We start from the raw sequence: 20,793 nt of genomic DNA on the forward strand, positions 1-20,793 counted from the left end.
TACATTTTATGAAATTAGAACGATTTATTGGATAAGGCCAAGATTTATTGGATAAGGCCAAGTCTTATGTACATGTGATGATAAAAAAGATCAACATGGGCTTCCCTGGTGGCGCAGTGGTTGAGAGTCTGCCTGCCGATGCAGGGGACACGGGTTCGTGCCCTGGTCCGGGAAGATCCCACATGCCGCGGAGTGGCTGGGCCTGTGAGCCATGGCCGCTGAGCCTGCACATCCAGAGCCTGTGCTCCACAATGGGAGAGGCCACAACAGTGAGAAGCCCGCGTACCGCAAAAAACAAGATCAACATAAGCGAGTATAGCTAGATCAAATGTTTAAGATGGACTTAAAGGACTCAACTGAGTTCACAGGAAATAGACAGGAGAGATGAACAAGTTAAATGGCACTATGAAAAAATAAACAGATTTGGAACGTAGAACATTATACAAAAAAACTGGCCTGAACACTTTAAAAGTCCAGTGCCAAAGAAAAGAAAATGTGCGTGTGTTGAGGGCGGGGAGTGCTGGGGAGAGCACTGTTCTAATTAAAAGACTAAGGAGACACACACAAACCAGCTATACAATATATGACATAAAATGTATTTGCGGAACAAATGAAGAAATTTGCATGTGGTCTGGGTATTAGATAATATTATAGAATTAATGTTAATTTTCTTGGGAGTGTTAATGATGTGATTCTGTAGTGGAATGCCATTTTAAGGGGATGCAGCTAAAATCTTTAGGGAAGAATATCATCAAGTCTGCACTTCGAAATGGATTCAGCAAACTCACACGTACACACACACAGGCACGCACACAAGCTTATATGGAAAAATATTAACAATTGTTGAATCAAGATGGTATGTGTATGAGTGATAGGAGTGTTTGTTGTATTTTTATTCCAAATTTTCTATATGCTTGAAAAATATTCATAGTAAAAAGTTGGAAAAACAAAAGTTATTTAAGCATTTATAATAAAAGACAGAACTTTTTAAAAAGAATCCAAAGGAATTCTCTATTAAAGATACAGAGCTAAGCTCAAAAATGAACTAGCACTCTTTACAAAGAATGCCATTAACCTGTTACTAAATAAGTGCCAAGAAAATAATGGTAATCATCCTTAAGACAGAGGCAGCCGGCATCACAGTACCAGTTATCTGCATTTCTAAATATGTATTCTCTCAGGATAAATATGGATGCTAATGGCCTAGAGCACTGCACAACTTGAAGCTCATAGAGGTCAGTATATTTTTAATTATTTTCAGTATCACAGACATCCACCTTCACATAAGTTTTAGATAGGCATTTGATGAAATTCTGACCTAATGTAAAATCTAACAATTTTTGTAAGTAGAATGACTAAGTAAATAGTTTACCATTTAGCTAACATAGCACAAGAATTAGTTGAATTTACCTGAGTAAGTATGGATCTCACTGAAGTTGTATCTTGGCATCTCTGTAATACTGCATTAATCGCAAAGCTTCCCAGAAGATGCTGCTTTTTTTACGGCCCAGGCTGGAGAAACAAACTTAGTAGCAAATTGGTTTATCTGTTAAATATAAAAGTGAAATATTGAGCTGAAGAAATATCTGTTAGTGTGCAATGGTGATAAAAATTACTCCCTTAATATCTGGCATTGACATTTGTTTGTACAATAGTAAGCAGTGTGATCAAGGATATGTTTCTTACTAATTCAGGGGCTTTTGACAAAATGTAAAGATAATCATATTAATTTAAAATAAGGTTTATGCATCAATTATGTCATATTCTATGACCTAAATTAACATGAAAAAGCTAAAATTAAATAAAGTTAAATAATTTTAATTATCCTTGCTATCACTCTGCAATTAATACTCAGTTATTCTTTTTTTTTTTCCATTTATCTTGCTTGTATTCTACTACCCACGATACCTTTCTCTTCCCCTCACTTTTCCCCTTCACTTTAATACATGTGTTGAAAATCTATCATGATATCCTGTGATTTCCAACAAACCCTGGGAACACCAAGTACTAAATTATGGTCCCTCCATCATATTCTCAAACCCAGTCCATCACGGAAGCTTCATCTTATACTAGAGCTCCCATTACTGTCAACCCCTTCTCAAATGCCTTGATGATCCAAGTCTGCTCTGAAATCCACTATGAATAGTATACAAGGTTCTTCAGGGTGGTTAGGAAGATAGGATCTTAAAGCTAATATTAAATATTATAGCTTTCTAGTTACCTTCAACTGAATGTAGATTTCCACCTGGCATGCAAAACCCCACCTTTCAGTCTGGTACGTTCAGATGACAGCTTCTTAGGAGGAATGTTCTTATTTTTTCCGAAAATCTGAAACAGGAAAAAGTTTTATTCTTGGGTTCCAAGTAAAAAATTCTTTTAAAAATCCCTACAGTAACAGAAAATCGTTTTCTTCTACCATTTTGAGAGGTAGAACTTGGCAGCAGTAAGCACTTTACATTAATAAGACATTCTGATCTCTCGAAGAGAAAGTTTTGCATTATAGAATTGATCAGTTGTTCGTTGTTGAGGTAAAGGCCCCCTGAAAGGAAACTCCTACACAGTAACTCATTTCTTCTACTGGAAGATGTCAAAAGTAGAAGCTGGTTAGTCATAGTGAGATTGCTTATCGCCAGTGAACATGTCGATTGAGTCATACAAGGAACATCTAAAATGGACTTTTGAGAAGTTGAAAGTGTTCTTTACTTGATCAGTAGTGCAGGGAAGGGAGAAATAGGCATTCAATGACTAACGGGTAAACACCCCTTCCCATGGACTCAGGACAGCTGAAGAAGCCCATGAATGAATAAATCAGGGAGAAAAAACAAAAAAAAAAAACAAAAAACAGTGCCAGTATAGAAGGTAATTACCTCTTCTTGTTTCTACGAAGAATGTCTCTGTCTGCTGTTCCTTATCACTGCAACAATCCAGAGAATAGACGAAGTTACACAAAAGATTAAAGCAAAACTTTAAGAATTGCCTTAAGTGTATAATAATGTTTTTATAAATTTTCTATCTCAATTTGCTAGAAGTTTAGACCCAAGTCCTTTGCAAAATTTTGAAATAGGGGAAGTCTGTAACAACCTTTCCTTCTTCCTTGTGGTTGCTCTTGTAGACCCTCTTGTACACCCTCCCTCGCTGGTGTCCCTTCTGGTCATTTCCTCTCTGTACTCTTCTCTGATTCCTTCGCCAGAACATCTGTGTTCTCTCAAGGATGCACTAAGTGGCTTGATAATCTACCCCACAGAGGATCTGAAACCCTCCATTTGTATTTCATGGCATGGTTGCTTATGGACTACATGAATTTTGGTTTGAAATAAAAACAGCAAAGCATATCTTTCAAGTGAATTCTATTTTGTGATGTGATTGTTGACTATCATTATAAAGAGATATATTTTCCTGGAAGTAATTTAATATCTGGATAAAGCTCTTAATACAACAGCTATTAAAATCACATATTTAAATAAACTATTATAGGTAAAAATATGAATGGTTCTCAAAAATATTAATAATTTCTAGAACATTAGGAAAATATCATCCAGTAATAACTGGAAATAAGATGTCCCAAGTGCAATATTTGTCAAGTACCTAAAGTTTGGTACTTTTCACACATCGTTCACTGATTGTGGCAATTCTTTATCTTTGCCTTTAAAACTTGATAGCAATTTAGTTCACTTTCTCCCAGCTTGAAGTGACCTTAAGCTTTTATGCTTATTTTCTGTGTGAAAGCATGTGCCTTTTTGAGCACACTGAGATTTTTCCCTGCTTTATAACTGGAGCCCTGCCCCAGAATATCTGAACAGCATCCTGATCCCATTTTAGATGAGAGAGAGGTTGGGTTTGACCCCTTTCTGGGGGATCTAGCTGTCCACATGAAAGACTCCTGAGTATGCATCTTCTCCTCCTACACAGGCCTACCTCATAGAAAGAAGGAATACTCTCTTTACACTCATCTTGGGGCAACAGGCACCTAGAATTGTAAAAATTACATTCTGATCCAAATATGAGCCTGCCTTATTTTCTTCTCATAAATAGACAAAAAAAATCATCTTTCTCCTGTTGTCTCCTCATACACTCTCAGGACCCTGACATAATATGATGACCAGCACATGTCATTACAAAATGTCCTACATGTCATTACAAAATGTCCTACATTCAGGATGTGCCTTCTTTTGCAAGGCCATGCTATTATCTGACTAAAAACAGACCATAGTGAAAATGACAATTCCCTGTCTGCTCTGTGGGAACTCAAGATTCTCATATTCCTGCCAGATATTTTGGGCAGCTGTTGGAAGACACTCATTCCCCACTCCTGAGGTTTCCAGGTCGAGGACAGCTGTTTGTGTGGCACAGTGCTGCCTCACTCTCCTCCTCTGAAAGGTAGCACCTCATCTGAGTAGGGAGCTCCAGATAATGAACTGGGCACTTACGGCTTAGCTCCTTCCTCTTTCTTTATTACTGGTGTGTGCTTGCCTGCAGAAGGCATGTGTTTTAGGCTGCTCTTGATCATGAGGTAAATGATAAAGGCTTTGTCATTGCAGGGGAGCAGGGGGCTGTGGTTTCCCAGCACTGCCTCTAATTCTGAGGTTAAGTATTGGGAATCTAATTCTTCTCATGTTTCTATACCTTCTTCTCCCATTGATCTATTAATAATGAGGCTGACATTTGCATTCCATCTGTCTGGTTCCACTTTCTGTCTCAAATGGTTCAGAACTCTAGTGCAGAAGGGCATAAATGCATTGACCTCCTTGTGTGACAGCAGTCTTCAGAAGGAGTGGTCTCCATGAAGTGGTTCTCTTGGACCCCACAAAGTAGCTCCATTTTTCTCCTCCACCTCAGTGGTGAAATCTCTAGTGCCTGTAAATATCAAAAACAGCTGTGATTCCCCCAGTGTCGCAAGAGCTTTAACTAATGGTGCTGCTCCTGCTATTGATGTGGGAATCCAAGCTGCAAATGCCTGAAGGTGAGGACACTACTGTCTATACAGAGGAACCTTTACATGGCTGCTGGCTGTGCTACCTCCTGTTATTACCAAAGCTGCTGACACCTTGGGATCTCAATGTCCCATAGGATTTCAGCTGATGAGCTCCATCCTGGGACCCAGGCCAAAGTATATGAGAACCAGGCTGAAGGACACACTGAAGAAAAGATTCCATGCTGTATAGTGAAGTGCACATATCTTAAGTGTACAGCTCAATGAATTTTATATATGAATACACCTGTGTAAATACCACCCACATCAAAATACAGAACATTTTCAGCACTCCAGAAGATTCTCTCATGCTTCCTCTTAGCTCAATCTCCCCCCAACCAAAGGTAATCATGATACTGATTTCTATCATGTTCTTAAACTTGATGTAACTGGAATAATAAAATATATACTCTTGTGTCTTTTATGTGAGACTCGTCTATGTTGCATGCAGCTGTAGTTTGTTCTTTTTCATATTCATATTAGTATTGCATTGTGTGCAGATGCCACCATTCATACTATATTTCTATTCTGCTGCTTTGATTGTTACGAAATATGTCTTTTGATGAGCATATGTATATTGTTTTGTTTTATTAGACTTTTTTTTTTTTAGAGCAGCTTTAGATTCACAGCAAAATTGAGCAGAAGGTATAGAGATTTCCCATATATCTCCTGCCCCACCATATGCACAGCCTTTCCACTATCAACATCCTCTACTAGAGTTGTACAATTTTAAAACTGATGAACCAATAATGACACATCATTATCACCCAAAGTCCATAGTTTACACTAAGGTTTACTCTTGGTGTTGTACATTCTGTGAGTTCTAACACATGTATAATGACAGGTATCTACTATTACAATATCATACAGAATAGTTTCACTGTCCTAAAAATCCTACATTCTCTGCTTATTTATTTATTTTTATTATTATTATTATTTGCGGTACGCGGGCCTCTCACTGTTGTGGCCCCTCCCATTGTGGAGCACAGGCTCCAGACGCACAGGCTCAGCAGCCATGGCTCACGGGCCCAGCCACTCCGCGGCATGTAGGATCTTCCCGGACCAGGGCACGAACCCGTGTCCCCTGCATCGGCAGGCGGACTCTCAACCACTGTGCCACCAGGGAAGCCCCTATTCTCTGCTCATTCATCTCTCCTTCCTCCCTAATCCTTGGCAACCCCTGATTGTTTTATTGTCTTCTAACTTTTGCCTTTTCCAGAATGTCATATGGTTGGAATCATACAGCATGTAACCTTTTCCGATTACCTTTTTTTACTTGGTAATATGCATTTATTTCCTCCATATTTTTTCATGGCTTGTGGCTATTTTCTTTTTAGCACTGGATAATATCCTATTTTCTGGATGTACCACAGTTTATTTATCCATTCACCTACTGAAGGATATCTTGGTTACTGCTAAGTTTTGGCAATTACAAACAAAGCTGCTATAAACATCTTTGTGCAGGTTTTTGTGTGGACATAAGTTTTCAGCTTCTTTGGGTACATACTAAGGAGTACAATAGCTGGATTGTATGGTAAGAGTATATTTAGTTTTGTAAGAGATTACCAATTGTCTTCCAAAATGACTGTACCATTTTGCATCCCCACCAGCAATGAATAAGAGCTCCTGTTGCCCCATATCCTCACCAACATTTGGTGCTGTCAGCGTTTGAAATTTTGGCCATTCTAATAGGTGTGTAGTGGTATGTCATTGTTGTCTTAATTTGCATTTTCCTAATGGCTCATGGTTTAGAGTACCTTTTCATATGCTTATTTGTCATCTGTATATCTTCTTTGGGAAGATGGCTGTTTAGATCTTTGGCCCATTTTTTAACCTGGATGTTTGTTTTCTTATTGTTGAGTTTTGAGAATTCTTTCTTTGTATGTTTTGGATAACAGTCCTTTATGAGATGTTTCTTTTGCAAATAATTTTTCACAATCTGTGGCTTATCTCCTCATTCTCTTGAGTGTCTTTTGCAGAACAGAAGTTTTTTTAATTTTTATGAAGTCAGCTTTTGCCCTATGTATTTTGCAGCTCTTTTCTTAGGTGCATACATGTAAAGGATTGTTATATCTTCTTGAAGAACTGACACTTTACCATTATGGAATGCTCTTCTTAATTCCTGATTACTTTACTTGCTGCAAAATCTGTTCTGCCTGAAATTAATGTAGCTACTCCTGCTTTCTTTTAATTAGTGTTAGCATGTTGTGTCATTTTCCATCCATTTATTTTTCATCTATATATGTCTTTAAAATTAGGGTGGTTTTCTCTTTGACAATATATAGTTGAGTTTTGGTTTTTGATTCCTTCGACAATCTCTTTTTTAATAGTATATTTAAGCCATTGATGTTTAAAGTGATTACTGATGTGGTTGGATTAATATCTACCATATTTGTTACTATTTTCAATTTGATGCTTTTGTTTTTTGTTCCTTTTTTATTGCTGTATGCTTGATGTATAACATTATCAAAAATAGAACTACCATATGACCCAGAAATTCCACTCCTGGGTATATATCTGGAAGAAATGAAAACACTGTTTTGAAAAGATACATGCACTCCAGTGTTCATAGCAGCATTATTTACAATTGCCAGGATATGAAAGCAACCTATGTATCCATCAACAGATGAATGGATAAAAAACATTATATATATATATATATATATATATATATATATATATATATATATATGTATGTATGTATACACACACACACACATACACACACACAATGGAATACTACTCAGCCATAAAAAAGGATAAATTTTGCCATTTACAGCAACATGGATGGACTTGGAGGGCATTATGCTAAGTGAAATAGACAGAGAAAGACAAATACTGTATGGTATCATTTATATATGGAATTTAAAAAATACAGCAAACTAGTGAATATAACAACAAAGAAGCAGGCCCACAGGTAGAAAGAACAAACCACTGGTTACCAGTGGGCAGAGGGAAGAGGGGAGGGCAATATAGAGGATTAAGAGGTACAAACTATTAGGTATAAAATGAGCTACAAGGATATATTGTACACAGATGAATGGATAAAGAAGATGTGGCACATATATACAATGGAATATTACTCAGCCATAAAAAGAAATGAAATTAAGTTATTTGTAGTGAGGTGGATGGACCTAGAGTGGGCAAAGGACTTGAATAGATATTTCTCCAAAGAAGATATACCAATGACTGATAAGCACATGAAAAGATGCTTACGTCACTAGTCACTAGGGAAATGCTTATCAAAACCACAGTGAGGGGCTTCCCTGGTGGCGCAGTGGTTGAGAGTCCGCCTGCCGATGCAGGGGACGCGGGTTCGTGCCCCGGTCCGGGAAGATCCCACATGCCGCAGAGCGGCTGGGCCCGTGAGCCATGGCTGCTGAGCCTGTGCGTCTGGAGCCTGTGCTCTGCAACGGGAGGGGCCACAACAGTGAGAGGCCCACGTACTGCAAAAAACAAAAAACCCACAGTGAGGTACTGATTCACACCCATTATGATGGCTATTATTTAAAAAAAAAAAAAGATTAAACAGCAAGTATTGATAAGGATGTGGAGAAATTAGAACCTGTGTACATTGCTGGTGTAAATGTAAAAAGGTGCAGCCACTGTAGAAAATAGTTTGGCAGTTCTTCAAAGAGTTAACACAGAATTACCATATGATCCAGCAATTCCACTTCTCAGTATATACTCACAAGAATTGAAAGCAGAGACCCATTTACTGTACACCAATGTTCATAGCAACATTATCCATAATAGCTAAAAGATGGAAACAACCCAAATATCTGTCAATAGGTCAATGGCTAAACAAAAGGTCTTCTATACATACAATGGATTATTCAGCTGTTAAAAAAATGAAATTTAGATACATGCTCCAACATAGGTGAATCTTTAAAACATTATGCTAAGTGAAATAAGCCAGACACAGAAAGACAAATATTGTATGTTTCCATTTATGTGAGGTATCTAGAGTAGGCAAATTTATAAAGATAGGCAGTGGAATAGAGAGACTGGGGAGTAGGGTGGAGGAAATGGGGAGTTGTTATTTAATGGGTATGGAGTTTCTGTTTGAAATGATGGAAGAAGTTCTGGAGATGGATAATGGTGATGGTTACACAACAATGTTAATGCACTTAACACTACTAAATTGAACACCATACAAATGGTTTAAAGGGCATATTTATCTCAGGTATATTTTGTCACACACACACAAATACCCCACAGATTCCTGGGTCCTATTCCCAGAGTCTCTGACGCTGGGTTGGAGCCAGAGAATTTACATTTCTAACAAGTTTCCCAGTGATACTCATGCTGCTGGCCTAGAAACCACACTTGAAGAAACCTCTCCTTTAAAGACTAGTTTTTCCCACCCAACAAGGGAAGAAATTCAAAAGAGGATTAAAAAAAAGTTGAAGGCACTAGATACTGGAAACTCAGTGTTAAGAAGGATTCTTGAGTCATGTCCAATCTCGATGGAACAGAGCTCTAGGACAGAGTAATAATGCACACAGTAGGTACAGGAGGAGCAACTGACAGCACATGCCACGTATTCATCATCCACAGGTTGACTGGTTTTAATCTTGTTTATAGTACAATCTCACTCTTATACTCAAGTTTAATTCACATCACAGAATTATACCTCTTTGGTATAAGGCTTCGGCAAAAGTTAAGTCAAAGTGACCCACCCAGGGTGTTGGGTTTTTCTTTTTCTGGGAGGGGGTGGGGAGAAGTGTGAGGTAGGGAAATGGAGGAGGAGAGGAAAGGACTAGAATAAAGTGAAGGAGGCACAAGGGCAAAACTGACAGAATCAAGTTGGAGAAGAGAGTGGCAAACAGAAAAGTGTGTGCAAACATTTCTTGTTGATTCCCAAGTACTCAATTAAAAGTAATCAATTAAGTACTCAAGTAAGTACTCAATTAATAGTACTCGGATTCCCAAGTACTCAATTAAAAGTACTCAATTAAGTACTCAATTAAAATCAATTCCCAATTAAAAGCAGGCTGAAGCTTGAGGACTGGGTTGAAGGCTAAAGACTGTGAAGCGGGTAAGGGTGGTCAATGCATTTTTCAGCCAGCCCCATCACTGGCGCAGAATCTCTTAGACATGGCTCCTCTTAGGCAAGTTGTGCCAGAAGCCCAAGTTTCATCTGGAATTCAAGAACTCTTCATGTTTTGAATATGGCCCAGAGCAGGGATCCCCAATCCCTGGGCCGTGGGCTAGTACCAGTCCGCTGCCTGTTAGGAACTGGTCTTCACAGCAGGAGGTGAGTGGCGTGGCAGCGACTGAAGCTTCATCTGCCGCTCCCCATTGCTTGCATTAGTGCCTGAACCATCGCTCGCATTGCCACCTGAAACATCCCCCACCCCCCCCCCCCCCCCCAGTGGAAAAATTGTCTTCCACAAAACAAAACCGTTCCCTGTTGCTAACATATTTGGGGACCACTGGCCTAGAAAACACATGTGGTCCACAGGCTGCATTTTTGCCACCCACGACTTTGGGCCACATTTACAGGAGCCAGTGAATGAAACAATATGCTGAGTCAAAATAAAATCTAACACTTAAAAAATAGTATCCAAATACACATTTATAAATATTGCCATATTAAGCACTCAAAGGGTCCCATTAATAATAAACTCTTTAGACACAAAAGGCATTTACGTCACAAATTATGTTACAAGTTATAAATAAAAGGTAAAGCAGCTGAGAATGTAAAGCCAGGAATCCTAAATTCTGTTACTAACTTAAGCACTGGCCTAAAAAATGGCGTTCACCTCTGTTACCAACCAGGGTTCTTTGTTTTTTTTTTCACTGTTGTGTCCTTGAAGCTAGGAAAGCCTCAATAAATATTTACTGAGTGAATGAATAAAGGCATTTAGATTTGTTATATTAAGGACCACAGTGCCATGATAAATTCTTTTTTTTTTAAACATCTTTATTGGAGTATAATTGCTTCACAATGGTGTGTTAGTTTCTGCTGCATAACAAAGTGAATCCGCTCTACATATACATATATCCCCATATCTCCTCCCTCTTGTGGCTCCCTCCCACCCTCCCTATCCCACCCCTCTAGGTGGTCATAAAGCACTGAGCTGATCTCCCTGTGCTATGTGGCTGCTTCCCACTAGCTATCTATTTTACATCTGGTAGTCTAACCAGGGTTCTTGACCTTCTCCAATCAATAGAAACTGACTAGAGGTCAGACAAGAAATTCAGGCAAGGCTTTATTTGGGTCCCTGCTGCAGCAGGGGGGAGTGCTTGCTCACTCCCCAAGGGTGGGGCAAGCTTGTTTCTTACAATGGGGTGAGGGTAGGGGTGTGTCCAAGGGTCAAGCCAGAGGGGTGGCTTAGGTGTCTTGCCCACCCGTTAGGTGATGTTGTGTGCAGGGGTCATGTGCAGTACCCTGCTTTTGCTCCCCACACCCTGTTTTTACTCCAGGCTCTTTAAAAGTGGCAGTGGGATTTTTTGGTCTCTGTATCTTTTGGGTCCAGAATTTGCCCCAACTGTGCATGCACACAATTATTTTTAGTCCCATACAATTTCTTTGTATTTTGTTGCTTGAGGAGAGATGTGTCAAGGTACAAGCATTGCAGCACTGCAGCAAAGAGTCCCAGGTCCCAGCCTGTCTCAATTCAGTTCAGTTTAACACTTTTTCTCAAGTACCTATGAGGCACTTAGACAAATGATATAAGACCAAGTGTCTGTCTGGAAAGTGTTTAAAGTCTAATGAAGAGGGTAAGATAAATACACAAATCAATAAATGCAAGACGTGGTAATAATTGACCAAGGTTTAAAAACAATGACAACAACAGTGAGTAAGGTGTTAACTTCCCCATATTCCCTTAGACTACTCTTAGCATATTCAGTTCCCAGTATAAAGTAGACATTTGATAAATGGCTTTTTGAGTGAACTAAATGATCATGTCTCTTCCCAGGCCTAAACAGTCTGCCCATGGCTTAGTCTACAATTTATTCACTCTTGATTTGCATAAGTAGACTCAGTATGGACTGCTGTGCCACAAAATCATGGACAGTTAGTGCTTTAATAATCACAAAATGCTTTATAGTCTTGGGCTCTTTTACTTAAGAATAAAAAATAATTCAAAAAGGGTCTTAAATAGAAGAGGATATTGAAGGAACCATGAATACAAATATAGTAAAGGAGGGATTAAAATCTGTATGTAGGGACAGTAAAGTTAGGGGAAAAGTTTACCTCCAAAACTCACATTTGTTTCTACCAGAGAAGCATGGAATGATTCTTAAAAGAAGGTTTTCAGAAGTACTGAGAACTGTGTATGAATCAAGTTTCTCTTAGCATCCAATTCATACCACATATTGTATCTGGCACACTGACCCATTTTTCTAGGAAGCCAAAGTGGAACGTTTCTGATAGTTGAAATCCTTTCATTTTGCACACTGGAGGGTAATTCCTGCAGTTTCCAGCGCCCTTCCTATGCTGGCAGTATGGAGCCTATGTTGCAAAGGAAAAGCAAAATGAGTTGAGCTGCTTGGAATGTCTTGGCAGTGGAAAAAAGGTTTTTTAAAAGTGACTTCAAGGCAATGTTATCAAAAGTTAGGAGGTTCTAAACATCTTTTAGCAATTTTTTTTTAAAAAAGGAAAAGCCCGAGACTGATTAATTTCTGTTCTGCTGAAGAATATAATAAATATGTTATGGTTCTTAATCTTACTAGGCGAAATTAATCTTGCTAATTACATGAACAAACATGAGTACAGACAAGGCTAGTGAAACTGATGCAGCAAAGCAATGAATGGAGAGAAATCAGGCCTTTTGGCAGAATATTATGAGATAATGCTGTAATACAGGATTTTATTATCTGCTTCACAGTGTTTGTAATAATAAAATTATAATTCCTTTCACTTTTCTCTATAAAGCAGCATGTACTTAATGCATTACTATTTGACAACTAAGTGAAAGACTAAGAAACTGACAACATAATATCACATCTTACCATATAATTTATTTGATAATAATAAAGCATTCCTTCAGCTGCTGACCCCGTGTCCACACCTAAGGATTTACCTAGTTTCTCTATTTTCTATTTTACTTTGTGTTACCCCAGAAACAGACACTAAAGAAAGGATTTGCATGCAAACAGTTCATTTAGGAGGTACAGGGAGTGGTGTCCTGGAGGAAGCTCATGATGACTGGGAGAACTGACAGTGCACATCTCTCCTCAGTTCCATGTTCAGTGATGTTGCATTAGGAGCTTGGAATAGACCAAGTAGCAGTATTCACACCATGGAAATCAACAGGTGCTACACATCAGGGCTGTTTTTGTTGTTTTTTGTTTTCTTTGTGTTTTGAGCACCAGTTTACTAGCACAACATTAGTAGAAGAAACACAGTAGCAGAGTGAAGTAGTAAAACAGGGAAGGGACACATTATTAAGGGCACATTATTAAACCAGTTGCCCCTAAAATTAAGCTGGAACTTAATTCTGTCGAGAAGCTGTGGGAAATATAACAAGACATACTGAAAAGGTGTAACACACTGCAAACGTGTAACACTGCTGAGGGTAGAGGGAGCTGGCGTATTTATACACCAACTGAAATCAGTCATTGTAAAGGGTGGTTGATTCCCCTTGGTAATTCTGTCTCCAGTGAGTGGGGAAGAGTAGCCTTGCCTATTTCCAGCAAAGAGATATGGCTCTGGGTAGTGGGAAAGTGGCAGGCCAGCACTGAAGTGATAAGACCCTGTATGGGTGGGACACAACAGCGTCTGCTACAATTTATTTGCCTATAAAATAAAAATAAAAACACCTACCATCTCATCTCACATTGACTTAATGGAAATATTCTAACGTAAATATATATAAAATATATATGCTTTATATATAATTATATGCTTTTATGCAAACTACTTGGCATTCCTAAAAGAAAGGTAAGATATTCATTCATTGTATTATAATCATTATAAAAATAATAATGAATAATATACCCCATCAATCTAGAAAACAAGAGGAATAAAAACAATTCCTTAGCAGAAAGTCTAGTTAATTTTTTTCATAAATAGAATGTTACTGCTGGAGACTGGCAGTCTAGGAAGCTGAGGTTGACAGGAAAAATAGTATACAATTTGGGGCATAGGCAAAGACATCTACTTAAAATTACCTTCTCCTCTGAACTATTCTGATTAAAAACATTTCCTCTACTGGTTCCCTGTCTGGTTTTGGAACATGAAAGGCCCTGGTGATAATTAAGTAGGTCATTTTAAAATAATACATGACAAAGGAAACAGTAGAAAAGATCAATAAAACTAAAAGCTCTTCTCTGAGAAGATAAACAAAATTGTTAAACCATTAGCCAGATTCATGAAGAAAAAAATGGAGAAGACTGAAGTCAACAGAATTAGAAATGAAAAAGGAGAAGTGACAACTGACACTGCAGAAATACAAAGGAACATGAGTACTACAAGGAACTATATGCCAATAAAATGGACAACCTGGAAGAAATGGACAAATTATTAGAAAAGCACAAGCTTCCAAGACTGAACAAGGAAGAAATAGAAAATATAAACAGACCAATCACAAGCACTGAAATTCAAACTGTGATTAAAAATCTTCCAACAAACAAAAGCCCAGGACCAGATGGCTTCACAGGTGAATTCTATCAACATTTAGAGAAGAGCTAATACCTATCCTTCTCATACTCTTCCAAAATATAGCACAGGGAGGAACACTACCAAACTCATTCTATGAGGCCACCATCACTTTCATATCAAAACCAGACAAAGATGTCACAAAAAAGGAAAACTACAGGCCAATATCACTGATGAACATAGATGCAAAAATCCTCAACAAAATGCTAGCGAACAGAATCCAAGAGCACATTAAAAGGATCATACACCATGATCAAGTGGGGTTTATCCCAGGAATGCAAGGATTCTTCAATATATGCAAATCAATCAATGTGATACACCATATTAACTAACTGAAGGATAAAAACCATATGATAGGGAGAGGCTTCAAAATGGCGGAAGAGTAAGATGTGGAAATCACATTCTCTCCACAAATACATAAGAAATACAGATTTACATGTGGAACAGCTCCTACAGAACACCTACTGAATGCTGGCAGAAGAACTCAGACCTCCCAAAAGGCAAGAAATTGCCCACATACCTGGGTAGGGCAAAAAACAAAGAAAAAACAGAGACAAAACAATAGGGACGAGACCTGCACTAGTGGGAGGGAGCTGTGAAGGAGGAAAGGTTTCCACACACTAGGAAGCCCCTTCGCGGGTGGAGACCGTGGGTGGTGGAGGGGGAGCTTCAAAGCCGCGGAGGAATGCACAGCAACAGGGGTGCGGAGAGCAAAGCGGAGAGATTCCCATACAGAGGATCGGTGCTGACCAGCGCTCACCAACCCGAGAGGCTTGTCTGCTCACCCGCCGGGGCGGGCGGGGCTGGGAGCTGAGGCTCGAGCTTCGGAGGTCAGATCCCAGGGAGAGGACTGGGGTTGGCAGCATGAACACAGCCTGAAGGGGGCTAGTGTGCCATGGCTAGCTGGGAGGGAGTCCGGGAAAAGGTCTGGAGCTGCCGAAGAGGCAAGAGACTTTTTCTTGCCTCTTTGTTTCCTGGTGCGCGAGGAAGAGGGGATTAAGGGCGCTGCTCAAAGGAGCTCCAGAGATGGGCGTGAGCCGCAGCTATCAGCAAGCACCCCAGAGATGGGCATGAGACGGTAAGGCTGCTGCTGCAGCCACCAAGAAGCCTGTGTGCAAGCACAGATCACTGTCCACACCTCCCCTCCTGGGAGCCTGTGCAGCCCGCCACTGCCAGGGTCCCGTGATCCAGGGACAACTTCCCCAGGAGAACGCATGGCGTGCCTCATGCTGGTGTAACATCACGCTGGCCTCTGCGGCTGCAGGCTCGCCCCGCATCCACACCCCTCCCTCCTCCTGGCCTGAGTGAGCCAGAGTCCCCGAATCAGCGGCTCCTTTAACAACGTCCTGTCCGAGGGAAGAACAGATGCCCTCAGGCGACCTACACGCAGAGGCAGGGCCAAATCCAGAATGAACCCCAGGAGCTCTGCGAACAAAGAAGAGAAAGGGAAATCTCTCCCAGCAGCCTCAGGAGCAGCGGATTAAATCTCCACAGTCAACTTGAAGTAGCCTGCATCTGTGGAATAACTGAATAGACAACGAATCATCCCAAATTGAGGAGGTGGACTTTGGGAGCAAGGATATTTTTTTTTTCCTTCTTTCTCTTCTTGTGAGTGTGTATGTGTATGTTTCTGTGTGTGATTTTGTCTGTATAGCTTTGCTTTTACCATTTGTCCTAGGGTTCTGTCTGTTTTTGTTTTGTTGTTTTAATTTAATTTTATTTTTTTATACAGCAGGTTCTTACTAGTCATCAATTTTATACACATCAGTGTATGCATGTCAATCCCAATCGCCCAATTCAGCACACAACCATCCTCACCCCACCCCCGCGGCGTTCCCCCCTTGGTGTCCATACATTTGTTCTCTACATCTAAGTCTCAATTTCTGCCCTGCAAACCGGTTCATCTGTACCCTTTTTCTAGTTCCACATATATGCGTTAATATACAATATTTGTTTTTCTCTTTCTGACTTACTTCACTCTGTATGACAGTCTGAAGGTCCATCCACGTCTCAACAAATGACTCAATTTCGTTCCTTTTTATGGCTGAGTAATATTCCATTGTATATATGTACCACAACTTCTTTATCCATTCGTCTATCGACGGGCATTTAGGTTGCTTCCATGACATGGCTATTGTAAATAGTGCTGCAATGAACATTGGGGCGCATCTGTCTTTTTGAATTATGTGTTTTCTCTGGGTATATGCCCAGCAGAGGGATTCCTGGATCATATGGTAATTTTATTTTTAGTTTTTTAAGGAACCTCCATACTGTTCTCCATAGTGGCTGTATCAATTTACATTCCCACCAACAGTGCAAGAGAGTTCCCTTTTCTCTGCACCCTGCCCAGCATTTGTTGTTTGTAAATTTTCTGATGATGCCCATTCTAACTGGTGGGAGGTGATACCTCATTGTGGTTTTGATTTGCATTTCTCTAATAATTAGTGATGTTGAGCAGCTTTTCATGTGCTTCTTGGCCATCTGTATGTCTTCTTTGCAGAAATGTCTATTTAGGTCTTCTGCCCATTTTTGGATTGGGTTGTTTGTTTCTTCAATATTGAGCTGCATGAGCTGTTTATATAGTTTGGAGATTAATCCTTTGTCCATTGATTCATTTGCAAATATTTTCTCCCATTCTGAGGGTTGTCTTTTCATCTTGTTTATGGTTTCCTTTGCTGTGCAAAAGCTTTAAAGTTTCATTAGGTCCCATTTGTTTATTTTTGTTTTTATTTCCATTACTCTTGGAGGTGGATCAAAAAAGATCTTGCTGTGATTTCTGTCAAAGAGTATTCTTCCTATGTTTTCCTCTAAGAGTTTTATAGTGTCCGGTCTTACATTTAGGTCTTGAATCCATTTTGAGTTTATTTTTGTGTATGGTGTTAGGGAGTGTTCTAATTTCATTTTTTACATGTAGCTGTCCAGTTTTCCCAGCACCACTTACTGAGGAGACTGTCTTTTCTCCACTGTATATCCTTGCCTCCTTTGTCATAGATTAGTTGACCATAGGTGCATGAGTTTATCTCTGGGCTTTCTATCTTGTTCCATTTATCTATGTTTCTATTTTTGTGCCAGTACCATACTGTCTTGATTACTGTAGCTTTGTAGTATAGTCTGAAGTCAGGGAGCCTGATTCCTCCAGCTCCGTTTTTTTCCCTCAGGATTGCTTTGGCTATTCGGGGTCCTTTGTGTCTCCATACAAATTTTAAGATTATTTCTTCTAGTTTTATAAAAAGTGCCATTGGTAACTTGATAGGGATTGCATTGAATCTGTAGATTGCTTTGGATAGTATATTCATTTTCACAATATTGATTCTTCCAATCCAAGAACATGGTATATCCCTCCATCTGTTGGTATCATCTTTAATTTCTTTCATCAGTATCTTATAGTTTTCTGCATACAGGTCTTTTGTCTCCCTAGGTAGGTTTATTCCTAGGTATTTTTTTTCTTTTTGTTGCAGTAGTAAATGGGAGTGTTTCCTTAATTTCTCCTTCAGATTTTTCATCATTAGTGTATAGGAGTGCAAGAGATTTCTGTGCATTAATTTTGTATCCTGCAACTTTACCAAACTCATTGATTAGCTCTAGTAGTTTTCTGGTGGCATTTTTAGGATTCTCTATGTATAGTATCATGTCATCTGCAAACAGTGACAGTTTTACTTCTTCTTTTCCAGTTTGTATTCCTTTTATTTCTTTTTCTTCTCTGATTGCTGTGGCTAGGACTTCCAAAACTATGTTCAATAATAGTGGTGAGAGTGGACATCCCTGTCTTGTTCCAGATCTTAGAGGAAATGATTTCAGTTTTTCACTATTGAGAATGATGTTTGCTGTGGGTTTGTCATATATGGCCTTTATTATGTCCAGGTAGGTTCCCTCTATGCCCACTTTCTGGAGAGCTTTTATCATAAATGGTGTTGAATTTTGTCAAAAGCTTTTTCTGCATCTTTTGAGATGATCATATGGTTTTTATTCTTCAATTTGTTAATATGGTATATGACATTGATTGATTTGCATATGTTGAAGAATCCTTGCATCCCTGGGATAAATCCCACTTGATCATGGTGTATGACCCTTTCAGTGTGTTGCTGGATCCTATTTGCTAGTATTTTGTTGCGTATTTTTGCATCTATATTTATCAGTAATATTGGTCTGCAATTTTCTTTCTTTTTTAGTATCTTTGTCTGGTTTTGGTATCTAGGTGATGGTGGCCTCATAGAATGAGTTTCGAAGTCTTCCTTCCTCTACAAATTTTTGGAAGAGTTTGAGAAGGACGGGTGTTATCTCTTCTCTAAATGTTTGATAGAATTCACCTGTGAAGCCATCCGGTCCTGGACTTTTGTTTGTTGGAAAATTTTTAATCACAGTTTCAATTTCATTACTTGTGATCGGTCTCTTCACATTTTCTATTTCTTCCTGGTTCAGTGTTGGAAGGTTATACCTTTCTAAGAATTTGTCCATTTCTTCCAGGATGTCCATTTTATTGGCATAGAGTTGCTTGTAGTAATCTCTCATGATCCTTTGTATTTCTGCAGTGTCAGTTGTTATCTTCTCCTTTTTCATTTCTAACTTTATTGAGTTGAGTCCTCTCCCTCTTTTTCTTGATGAGGCTGGCTAATGGTTTATCAATTTTGTTTATCTTCTCAAAGAACCAGCTTTTAGTTTTATTGATCTTTGCTATTGTTTACTTTGTTTCTATTTGCTTTATTTCTGCTCTGACCTTTATGATTTCTTTCCTTCTGCTAACTTTGGGTTTTGTTTGTTCTTCTTTCTATAGTTCCTTTAGGTGTAAGGTTAGATTGTTTATTTGAGATTTTTCTTGTTTTTTGAGGTAGGCTTGTATATCTATAAACTTCCCTTTTAGAACTTGCTGTATCTCATAGGTTTTGGATCATCGTGTTTTCATTGTCATTTGTCTCTTGGTATTTTTTGATTTCCTCTTTGATTTCTTCTGTGATCTCTTGGTTATTTAGTAAAGTATTGTTTAGCCTCCATGTGTTTGTGCTTTTTACGGTTTTTTCCCTGTAATTCATTTCTAATCTTATAGTGCTGTGGTCAGAAAAGATGCTTGATATGATTTCAACTTTCTAAAATTTACTGAGGTTTGATTTGTGACCCCAGATGTGATCTATCCTGGAGAATGTTCCGTGTGCACTTGAGAAGAAAGTGTAATCTGCTGTTTTTGGATGGAATGTCCTATAAATATCAATTAAATCCATCTGGTCTATTGTGTCATTTAAAGCTTCTGTTTCCTTATTTATTTTCTTTTTGGATGATCTGTCCATTGGTGTAAGTGAGGTGTTAAAGTCCCCCACTATTATTGTGTTACTGTCGATTTCCTCTTTTAGAGCTGTTGGCAGTTGCCTTATGTATTGAGGTGCTCCTATGTTGTGTGCATATATATTTATAATTGTTATATTTTCTTCTTGGATTGATCCCTTGATCATTATGTAGCGTCCTCCTTCTCTCTTGTAACATTCTTTATTTTAAACTCTATTTTATCTGATATGACTATTGCTACTCCAGCTTTCTTTTGATTTCCATTTGCATGGTATATCATTTTCCATCCCCTGACTCTCAGTCTGTATGTGTCCCTAGGTCTCAAGTGGGTCTCTTGTAGACAGCATATACACGTGTCTTGTTTTTGTATCCATTCAGCAAGCCTGTGTCTTTTGGTCGGAGCATTTAATCCATTCACGTTTAAGGTAATTATCAATATATATATTCCTATGACCATTTTTTAAATTGTTATGGTTTTGTTTTTGTAGGTCCTTTTCTTCTCTTGTGTCTCCCACTTAGAGAAGTTGCTTTAGCATTTGTTGTAGAGCTGGTTTGGTGGTGATGAATTCTCTTAGCTTTTGCTTGTCTGTAAAGCTTTTGATTTCTCTGTCGAATTTGAATGAGATCCTTGCTGGGTAGAGTAATCTTGGTTGTAGGTTCTTCCCTTTCATCACTTTAAGTATATCATGCCTCTCCCTTCTGGCTTGTAGAGTTTCTGCTGAGAAATCAGCTGTTAACCTTATGGGAGTTCCCCTGTATGTTATTTGTCATTTTTCCTTTTCTGCTTTCAATAATTTTTCTTTGTCTTTAATTTTTGCCAATTTGGTTACTATGTTTCTCTGCATGTTTCTCCTTGGGTTTATCATGTATGGGACTCACTGCACTTCCTGGACTTGGGTGGCTATTTCCTTTCCCATGTTAGGGAAGTTTTCGACTA

General features: G+C 38.9%; 1 long non-coding RNA gene across 1 annotated transcript; it reads right to left on the reverse strand.

Moving 5' to 3' along the window:
- Positions 1-2,259: 2,259 nt before the first annotated feature.
- On the reverse strand, positions 2,260-3,231 carry LOC114884796. Its single transcript, XR_003790899.1, has 3 exons — positions 3,082-3,231; positions 2,868-2,914; positions 2,260-2,328 (listed from the first exon to the last, which is right to left on the reverse strand). It is a non-coding gene; the product is annotated as an uncharacterized LOC114884796 (long non-coding RNA).
- Between the last annotated feature and the right edge of the window lie 17,562 nt (positions 3,232-20,793).

The sequence above is a fragment of the Monodon monoceros genome, unplaced genomic scaffold, assembly GCF_005190385.1.
Source record: "Monodon monoceros isolate NGI ecotype Baffin Bay Population unplaced genomic scaffold, NGI_Narwhal_1 Super_Scaffold_5, whole genome shotgun sequence".
In the NCBI taxonomy this organism is placed as follows: domain Eukaryota; kingdom Metazoa; phylum Chordata; class Mammalia; order Artiodactyla; family Monodontidae; genus Monodon; species Monodon monoceros.